The 11354-nt window shown below is 33.1% G+C and overlaps 1 non-coding gene across 1 annotated transcript; it reads right to left on the reverse strand.

Annotated features, from left to right (window-relative positions):
- Positions 1–10708: 10708 nt before the first annotated feature.
- Positions 10709–10788, reverse strand: TRNAL-UAG (transfer RNA leucine (anticodon UAG)). The gene has a single exon. It is a non-coding gene; the product is annotated as a tRNA-Leu (tRNA).
- Positions 10789–11354: the final 566 nt, after the last annotated feature.

Here is an 11354-nt window from a genome sequence, read left to right on the forward strand (position 1 = left end):
GAGTCCGAAGCTTCTTTCGTAACTCCCATAATTTCTTCGTAGTGGCTCCGTTCCATGCCTCATTTCATAGGGAAGCCCAAAGTGGCTCTATTTCATTCTATTTCACTTCCTAGCACTTCCTATCATTTAATATCCATCCCTTTGGTCTTATTGACATAAGAGATGTCATTTATAGTCTATCTCTTTCTATATATGGAAAGTCAAGAAATTCTCATCGAAACATCGAGAAATTGTGCATATAGAAAACTCTAAAGAAAGAAAAAAAGGAGACCCATGCCATGATTTTCAAATCTTTTCTATTTAGTAGTCTAAGTTTCTCGATGAGGATAATTAATTCGGTCGTTGTGGTCGGACTCTATTATGGATTTCTGACTACATTCTCCATAGGTCCCTCTTAGATCTTCTTTCTCCAATCTTGGATTAGGGAAGAAGGAGATATTCGCGACTACTGGCGATTTCATTATGGGGCAGCTCATGATCTTCATATCGATCTATTATCCACCTCTGTATCTATTCTTTCTTAGCTAAACAGGTGGAAGATCTATCCAATTTGGTTATATTATATCATGGACTCGAAAAACGGATCTGAATTTGACTGAAATGCACGATCTTCACAGGTATCACTTTTCACGATACCTAAAAGGTGGAATAGCGATTTTCGAACCATTTCCTATAAGAGAATGGTTTCCATTACTTTGAGAAATGGATTCTTATATCAAACTATAGCTATTGCATTAAAGAAGAAAAGAAACTAATAGAAGTCGAAGACGCGGAATGATAGTGAATAGAGAGAAAGATTCTTCTGATTTTCTTGTTTCTATCTACTAGACGCCGTAGAGAATTGAGAATTTTCATGTCTTTCAATTCTCGTACTCGTAATTGGAAAGTTATGGAAGGAGACCCATCATTTTGCAATGAAAACAACATATAAAACTCTGGACAATTTCGAAATCAGGCCAAGCGTCTTAATACATATGCAAAAAAATGCATTATTGGCCCACCATTGATTAGAAGATTTAGCTTGTATGAATCGCTATTGGTTTGATACGAATAATGACAATCGTTTCAGTATGTTAAGGATACAGATGTATCCACAATTCATTTAGAGTTACTTAATAGTCTATTTCTTATACCATATCTCTATCCCGTGAAATTCTCGAGCCAAAAGATGGATGCATATGCTGTGTTTCATTTTGCTAAATGATATCAATTAAATGGTGTATCAATTCCATAAATTGCATATAGCAATAAATAAATCAGCAAAATTCTTTCTAATATTTTAGATAGAAGAAATGTTTCTTCTATCTAAAATATTAGAAAGAATGTACCCTTCTATCCAAATCCAATTTGCATCGATAAAATAAATCCAAATTCCAGTAGTAGATGAATAATTGCAAATTTGTGTGTGTACGAGATTAGAATAACTTCAAAATAACTGACATAATTTTGTATTTTTCCTGATCAGAAAAATACATGAAAAAGAAAGGAGGTAGAAAAATTTTTGGATTTATGGTTAAAGAAGAAAAAGAAGAAAACAGGGGTTCTGTTGAATTTCAAGTATTCAGTTTCACCAATAAGATACGGAGACTTGCTTCACATTTGGAATTACACAAAAAAGATTTTTCATCGGAAAGAGGTCTACGAAGACTTTTGGGAAAACGTCGACGTTTGCTGGCTTATTTGGCAAAGAAAAATAGAGTACGTTATAAGAAATTAATCGGTCAGTTGAATATTCGGGAGCAGTAATTTAATCGTTCAAATTTTTTTCTTGTTTTATTATTTTTTTAGTAGTCTTATAGTAGTCTTAGATTTTTCATTTTGATGAGCCTCGCTTTGAGGAATTCATGGAATAATCCATTTTCATGGAATAATGAATTAAGGAAGAAAGGATATGAGTCTACCGCTTACAAGAAAAGATCTCATGATAGTCAATATGGGCCCTCAACACCCATCAATGCATGGTGTTCTTCGACTGATCGTTACTCTCGATGGTGAGGATGTTATTGATTGTGAACCCATATTAGGCTATTTACACAGAGGAATGGAAAAAATCGCGGAAAACCGAACTATTATACAATACTTACCTTATGTAACAAGGTGGGATTATTTAGCTACTATGTTTACAGAAGCAATAACAGTAAATGCACCAGAATTCTTGGAGAATATTCAAATACCACAAAGAGCCAGCTATATTAGGGTAATTATGTTAGAATTAAGCCGGATAGCTTCTCACTTGCTATGGCTTGGACCTTTTATGGCGGATCTCGGCGCACAGACTCCTTTTTTCTATATTTTTAGAGAGAGAGAATTAATATATGATCTATTTGAAGCTGCTACAGGTATGCGAATGATGCACAATTACTTTCGCATCGGAGGAGTAGCCGCCGATCTACCTTATGGATGGATCGATAAATGTTTAGATTTCTGTGATTATTTTTTACGCGGAGTTGTTGAATATCAACAACTTATTACACAGAATCCAATTTTTTTAGAGCGAGTTGAAGGAGTAGGTTTTATTAGCGGAGAAGAAGCAGTAAATTGGGGCTTATCGGGACCGATGTTACGAGCTTCTGGAATACAATGGGATCTTCGTAAAGTAGATCCTTATGAGTCTTACAACCAATTTGATTGGAAAGTCCAATGGCAAAAAGAAGGGGATTCGTTAGCTCGCTATTTAGTACGAATTGGTGAAATGAGGGAATCCATCAAAATAATTCAACAAGCTGTAGAAAAAATTCCTGGAGGACCTTATGAGAATTTAGAAGTCCGACGCTTTAAGAAAGAAAAGAATTCTGAATGGAATGATTTTGAGTATAAATTTCTTGGTAAAAAACCTTCGCCCAATTTTGAATTGTCAAGACAAGAGCTTTATGTAAGAGTAGAAGCCCCAAAAGGTGAATTAGGGATTTATCTAGTAGGAGATGATAGCCTTTTCCCCTGGAGATGGAAAATCCGTCCACCCGGGTTTATTAATTTGCAAATTCTTCCTCAGCTAGTTAAAAAAATGAAATTGGCTGATATCATGACGATATTAGGTAGTATAGATATCATTATGGGGGAAGTTGATCGTTGAAATGATAATAGATAGGGTAGAGGTAGAAACTATCAATTCTTTTTCGAAATTGGAATTATTAAAAGAAGTCTATGGACTGATATCGATTCTACCCATTTTGACCCTCCTTTTGGGAATAACAATAGAGGTACTCGTAATTGTGTGGTTAGAAAGAGAAATATCTGCGTCGATACAACAACGTATTGGTCCTGAATATGCTGGCCCCCTGGGCCTGCTTCAAGCTATAGCAGATGGGACTAAGCTACTTTTAAAAGAAGATATTCTGCCATCCCGAGGAGATATTTCTTTATTTAGCATTGGACCCTCTATAGCAGTCATATCAGTTTTATTAAGTTTTTTAGTTATCCCTTTGGGATATCATTTTGTTTTAGCCGATCTTAGTATTGGTGTTTTTTTATGGATTGCCATTTCAAGTATAGCTCCTATTGGTCTTCTTATGGCAGGATATAGCTCAAATAATAAATATTCTTTTTCAGGCGGTCTACGAGCTGCTGCTCAATCCATTAGTTATGAAATACCATTAACTTTTTGTGTGCTAGCAATATCTCTACGTGTGATTCGTTAAAATAGATCTTTTTCCTATAAAATCCATTAACTATTTATATTCCTTTTCTTATTTAGTATTTGGGTTGGTAAGTTAAACTAGATAGCTATATGAGTGAAACAAAACAGCTTAAAAATTTGTAGTAAAAAGAAAAAATCTCATTTCCTACGTACAAGAAAAAAGTGGAAGTAAACATAAGCAGTGTAAACTCTTTATCCCAAGGTTGATATTTTTTAATTAGTCATCATATCTTGAAGCGGCCAAGAATAAAGGATTCACGATATGGAATTCCATTACTAGAATACTCCTAGTTATTACTATAACTTAATAATCCATAAGAAGAATCCACCAAAAGTTAGTGAAGGGTTAGGAACACTAAAGTACATAAAGGATTAGTAATGGAAAATCTAAAACATTAGAGATTTTTGCCCATAAAAGGAATCATAATAAGGACTTGCAATTTGTAGAAATTATCAAGTAGTACTTTCTTCGGATTCCGATCCAGAGTATGTTCCCATTCACTTGTTAAGGAAATGGCTATCAAGAACGAATTAACCCTTTATCCATTTTTTCTTTTTGAATACCCCCTCCCTGGGGAAAGAAGAATAGTAAAAAAGATATGGAGTGCACTAGAAAAAATTTTCATTATTTCCTTCCTCTATCCATATTCATGCAGAATTGCTCATGAACTAATACCCAACTCTTTCCATTTATTAATTGAATTCCTATAACAAGTAACAAGTGTTTTATTCCAAGATTAAGTTATTACTGAACAAAGAAAAATTTTCATTATATTATAAAGGATGAGATCAATTCGGAAGCGCTTTTTCTTATTCTAGCAGACGGAATTCCTTTGGTCTAATTTAGGACTTTCAAATCTATTTATTTTATTTTATCTAATTCTATCTACGCCCCAGGGGCTAGGAACAAAACAGTCCTTTCTTTTTTCTGATCATAGAGAAGCCGTATGAAGCTAAGGTTTCATGTACGGTTTTGAAATAGCGGTGGGAACTGTGATGTTATCATCGACTATGATTATCTAACAGTTCAAGTACAGTTGATATAGTTGAAGCACAGTCAAAATACGGTTTTTTTGGATGGAATATTTGGCGTCAGCCTATAGGTTTTCTGGTTTTTTTAATTTCTTCTTTGGCAGAATGTGAAAGATTACCCTTTGATTTACCAGAAGCGGAGGAAGAATTAGTAGCAGGTTACCAAACTGAATATTCCGGTATCAAATATGGTTTATTTTATCTTGTTTCTTACCTAAATTTATTAGTTTCTTCTTTATTTGTAACAGTTCTCTACTTGGGCGGGTGGAATTTCTCTATTCCCTATATATCCTTTTTTGATTTTTTCCAAATGAATAAAGCAGTTGGAATTTTGGAAATGACAATGGGTATATTTATTACATTAACTAAAGCTTATTTATTTCTCTTCATTTCTATCACAATAAGATGGACTTTACCGAGGATGAGAATGGATCAGTTATTAAATCTTGGATGGAAATTTCTTTTACCTATTTCCCTGGGCAATCTCTTATTAACAACCTCTTCTCAACTTGTTTCACTATAAATAAGATAATACAATAATAGTAAGAATATTTTCAACACAAAAGCTCTCTCAAACAAGAGAAAGAAACATATCTTTTTCATAGATATTTAGAATGAATATGTTCCCTATGGTAACTGGGTTCATGAGTTATGGTCAACAAACAATACGTGCTACAAGGTACATAGGTCAAAGTTTCATAACTACCTTATCCCACACAAATCGTTTACCTATAACGATTCACTACCCTTATGAAAAATCAATTACACCAGAGCGTTTCCGAGGGCGAATCCACTTTGAATTTGATAAATGTATTGCTTGTGAAGTATGTGTTCGCGTATGTCCGATAGATTTACCCGTTGTGGATTGGAGATTTGAAAAGGATATTAAAAGAAAACAATTGCTTAATTATAGTATTGATTTCGGAGTTTGTATATTTTGTGGCAATTGTGTTGAGTACTGTCCAACAAGCTGTTTATCAATGACTGAAGAATATGAACTTTCTACCTATGATCGTCATGAATTGAATTACAATCAAATTGCTTTAAGTCGGTTACCAATCTCCATAATGGGAGATTACACAATTCAAACAATTAGGAATTCGTCTGAAAGTAAAATAAACAAAGAAAAATCTTCGAATTCAAGAACGATTACTGATTACTAAACTTTGATTTTGTCTTTTTGTTATAAAAATCTAATAATTCTTTATTAAACTTTAAAATTAAACTATAAAGAAAAACTACTGCTTATTGGAAATTATTTCTTATTTTAAATCAGACTAGATTTTCGTGATATAATATAATTTATAACTATACAGTTTATACACAAAAAAATACCCAAATCCTTTTTTCCTTCCTTGAATCCTTTAGTTTTAGTCAGTTCATGAAAAATTTTATACTATTAATTTCTTTTTATCCATAATGGATTTACCTGGACCAATACATGAGATTCTTATGCTATTTGGGGGATTTGTTCTTCTACTAGGGGGTCTAGGAGTAGTATTACTTACCAACCCCATTTATTCTGCCTTTTCGCTGGGATTAGTTCTTGTTTGTATATCCTTATTCTATTTTTTATTAAATTCCTACTTTGTAGCTGTCGCACAACTTCTTATTTATGTGGGAGCCATAAATGTCTTGATCATATTCGCTGTAATGTTCGTAAATGGCTCAGAATGGTCTAAAGATAAGAATTATTGGACTATTGGAGATGGGTTCACTTCACTCGTTTGTATAACTATTGTTTTTTCGCTAATGACTACTATCCCAGATACGTCGTGGTATGGAATTCTTTGGACTACAAGATCAAACCAAATAGTAGAACAGGGTCTCATAAATAATGTTCAACAAATTGGAATTCATTTAGCAACCGATTTTTATCTTCCGTTTGAACTCATTTCCATAATTCTTCTAGTTTCTTTAATAGGTGCAATTACTATGGCTCGGCAATAAGAAAACTTAGAAAAAGTACAAATTATAAGAATTGCAAATCTAAAATAAATAACTAAAGAATCACAATTTTGATTTAGTAAAATCCATCTACTGCCAACAAATACCTCCTTTATTTTCTCTTTTGTTGTGTAATTGTTCTATTGTAATTAATTGAATCGGTTCAATTCTTGCCCTCATATTGAAATGAATCGAGATTGATAAGGAGTTAGTTAATGATGTTTGAGCATGTACTTTTTTTGAGTGTCTATTTATTTTCGATTGGTATCTATGGATTGATCACAAGCCGAAACATGGTTAGAGCTCTAATATGTCTTGAACTTATACTGAATTCAATTAATCTAAATCTCGTAACATTTTCTGATCTATTTGATAGTCGCCAATTAAAAGGAGATATTTTCGCAATTTTTGTTATAGCCCTTGCGGCTGCTGAAGCCGCTATTGGACTATCCATTCTTTCTTCCATCCATCGTAATAGGAAATCCACTCGTATCAATCAATCTAATTTATTGAATAATTAGAATTTTGAATAATTAGACATAGAATCCTCTAAACAAAGGCGCACATATTAAAATAAATAGAAATCAATACTATTTTCTTAGTATTATTTGAGAATATCCATTTTTTTTAGTAGATTATTGCTTTTTTTAGTAGATTATTGCATAGTATTCTTTTTCACTTAAATGAATTTTTGTATTTGTAATTCATTGATATTGCAATTTGAATATTGCAATAATTTATATTGAAAAGACGATAGCCAATTTATTGGCTAATTCGAATTCGTCTGTACAATTCGTAAAATTCTTTCTTATTTCTTATTGTTGAAATCCAAAATTAAAGTCTCTTGGCTCTCTTCACGCTTTCTCACAAACAGATTAAAAAATAGATTTTTATTTTTGAAGTTTGGATAAACCATTGCTTCGTCTGGTGTCTACAATACATATGACTCATTATAGTACTAATTTCATTTTTACCAGATCGAAAAATTTTATGTTGAAAAGAAAAATTTATAGATCCAATGTCACATTCCGTAAAAATTTACGATACATGTATAGGATGCACTCAATGTGTACGAGCTTGTCCAACAGATGTATTAGAAATGATACCCTGGGATGGATGTAAAGCCAAGCAAATTGCTTCCGCGCCGAGAACCGAAGATTGTGTGGGTTGTAAGAGATGTGAATCTGCCTGCCCGACAGATTTTTTAAGTGTCCGCGTTTATTTAGGGCCTGAAACAACACGTAGCATGGCTCTATCTTATTGATACGTTACAAAAAACTTCACTCGAATCGTCTGATTCCTCTTTACCGAAGAAGCCTGTGCTCGAAATAATCGAGCACGGGCTTTTCTGGTCAAAACGTATCTTGTCTTTATCACTTTATCATGAGTTATTTTCCTTGGTTAACAATACTTGTTGTTTTGCCGATATTTGCAGGTTCATTAATTTTCTTTTTACCTCATAAGGGAAACAAAGTCGTTAGGTGGTATACTATATCTATTTGTTTATTAGAATTCCTTCTAATGACTTATGCGTTCTGTTATCATTTCCAACTGGAGGATCCCTTAATCCAATTAAAGGAGGATTATAAATGGATAGATGTCTTCGATTTCCACTGGAGATTGGGAATCGATGGACTTTCATTAGGATCTATTTTATTGACAGGATTTATCACTACTTTAGCTACTTTAGCAGCTTGGCCAATTACACGGAATTCGCGATTATTCTATTTCCTGATGCTCGCAATGTATAGTGGTCAAATAGGATTATTTTCTTCGCGAGACCTTTTACTTTTTTTTATCATGTGGGAGTTAGAATTAATTCCTGTTTACTTACTTTTATCCATGTGGGGGGGGAAGAGGCGTCTATATTCAGCTACAAAGTTTATTTTGTATACTGCAGGCGGTTCCATTTTTTTCTTAATCGGAGTTCTGGGTATGGGCTTATATGGTTCCAACGAACCAGGATTAGATTTGGAAAGATTAATTAATCAATCATACCCTGCAACCTTGGAAATACTTTTATATTTTGGCTTCCTTATTGCTTATGCTGTCAAATTGCCGATTATACCCCTACATACGTGGTTACCAGATACCCATGGGGAAGCACATTATAGTACATGTATGCTTTTAGCGGGAATATTATTAAAGATGGGAGCATATGGATTGATTCGGATCAACATGGAATTGTTACCTCATGCTCATTATCTATTTTCGCCCTGGTTAGTAATAATAGGAGCGATCCAAATAATCTATGCAGCTTCAACTTCTCTTGGTCAACGAAATTTCAAAAAAAGAATAGCTTATTCCTCTGTATCTCACATGGGTTTCATAATTATAGGAATTGGTTCCATAACCAACATTGGACTCAATGGAGCTATTTTACAAATATTATCCCATGGATTTATTGGTGCTACACTTTTTTTCTTGGCAGGAACCGCTTCTGATAGAATGCGTCTTGTTTATCTCGAAGAACTGGGGGGAATATCCATCCCAATGCCTAAAATTTTTACCATGTTTAGTAGCTTTTCAATGGCTTCTCTTGCCTTACCAGGAATGAGTGGTTTTGTCGCAGAATTAGTAGTATTTTTTGGACTAATTACTAGTCCAAAATTTCTGTTAATGCCAAAAACACTAATTACTTTTGTAATGGCAATTGGAATGATATTAACTCCTATTTATTTATTATCTATGTTACGCCAGATGTTCTATGGATACAAGCTATTTAATGTTCCAAACGCAAATTTTGTGGATTCTGGACCACGAGAACTCTTTATTTTAATCTGTATCTTTTTACCAGTAATAGGAATTGGTATTTATCCAGATTTTGTTCTCTCCCTATCCGTTGACAGGGTAGAGGCTCTCTTATCCAATTATTATCCTAAATAGGTTTGCTTTTTTTTACTCGTCTGCTCTATTAATGCAGAAATAAGTAAAAAAGTATAATTAGATCTATCTCGAATTTTTGAGAACCCTTTGAGAAGGCGTTCAAGGGGTTCTCAAATAAAACATAAAAGTAAAAACCTTCATTTCATGAAGGTTTTATTTTATGTAATCATTTAGGTGTTAATGTAAACGAACCATAACTATGTAAGCCTATTCCTAATAGATTTATACCAAAATAACAAATCCAAATTATAAGAAATCCTATCGAAGCTATAAGTGCAGAATTCGTACCCTTCCAATTTGTATTTGTTCTACTATGTAAATAAATTGCGAATATGGTCCAAGTAATAAATGCCCAAGTTTCCTTAGGATCCCAATTCCAATAGGATCCCCAGGCCTCATTAGCCCATACTGCTCCACAAAGAATACCTACGGTTAAAAGGGTAAATCCTAGGCTAATGACACGATAACTCCAAGAATCCAAACGCTCCGTTAATTGATATTTGTAATAATTTGGAAATGAAGGGACAGAGGTTCTTTTTAAAGCACTTCTTTTTGCATAAAAATATTTAATATCACTAAAGAAAAATGTTTTATTTAAAACATTTTTTTTCTTTTTAGAAAAGAAATGGAAATTATTTCGAAATCTAATGATTAGAATAGCGGCAGATAATAAGGATCCGCACAAAAGAGTTGCATAGCTTAATAACATCATACTGACATGCATCATTAACCACTGAGATTGTAGAGCAGGTACTAGTATCGTGGATTGATGCATTTCAGTTAAAAGACCCGATGTGGCAAAGCCTTGCGTTAAAATAGTACTTGGCGTAGTTATTGTGCTTAAATCATTTTTAGAGTTCTGTATTTTAGGAATGGTATGAAGAATATACAGGGCCCATGAAAGGAAGATCAATGACTCATATAAATTACTTAATGGAAAATGTCCCGAGGAAGCCCAACGAGAAACTAAGAATCCTGTTATAGAGAAAAAAGTAACTATCATTCCTTTTTCTGACGAATCACGTAATCCTCCAAGTTCACGAACTAATAAGGTTATAAAATGAATCGTAATCACAATTGAAATCGTTGAGAAAGAGATATGAGTTAGTATATGTTCTAAAGTTGCAAATAGCATAAGGGGAAGGTCCCATTACAAAATTGTAAATTTCGAATTGATTTCTAATCTATTGTATTCTTTTTCAAGAATGCCGCCACTCGGATTCGAACCGAGATGCTTGAGCACTGCTTCCTAAGAGCAGCGTGTCTACCAATTTCACCATGGCGGCTAACTTCAAATAATAGGTAACTTAAAAGAATAATAGCTATTATCTTGGGAATCGTCGATATTGGGAAAGTCCATAAAATTTAGGAACATTAGAGTTTTCATTAAAATAGACTTCGTTTGGTAGTATCGTTTCCATTTTTTTTTTACAATAAACTCTTGCTTTGCCCAATAGAAACACAAACACTGCTTGAAAGAGTTGGAATTTCTTTTTTCTAACTTGCAATTGTAGAACTAATTTTTTCTAATTAATTTCTCGTTTACATTTTGAAAATTCTTTCAATACAATGAAAAAAATCCAAAAGGGTTTCTATTTAATGATGAAATTAAAATGGATAAATGGAAAAGGCTTTTTGGATTTTTTAAAAATTTCTAGAATGAAAGTCTTTATGCTCTTATTAATAAGATTTACTAACCTTATGATTTTGGAGAAGATAGGTGGAAGTTGTAAGTCCTATTGTAAGAATACTCCACTTTTCATAATTTTCATAATAGAATATGAGGATTCTATTATGAAAATTATGAAAAGTTCATTGATAGGAAAAGAATACTTAGCACACAGTATACCAA

Source organism: Aegilops tauschii, unplaced genomic scaffold, assembly GCF_002575655.3.
Source record: "Aegilops tauschii subsp. strangulata cultivar AL8/78 unplaced genomic scaffold, Aet v6.0 ptg000349l_obj, whole genome shotgun sequence".
NCBI lineage: Eukaryota > Viridiplantae > Streptophyta > Magnoliopsida > Poales > Poaceae > Aegilops > Aegilops tauschii.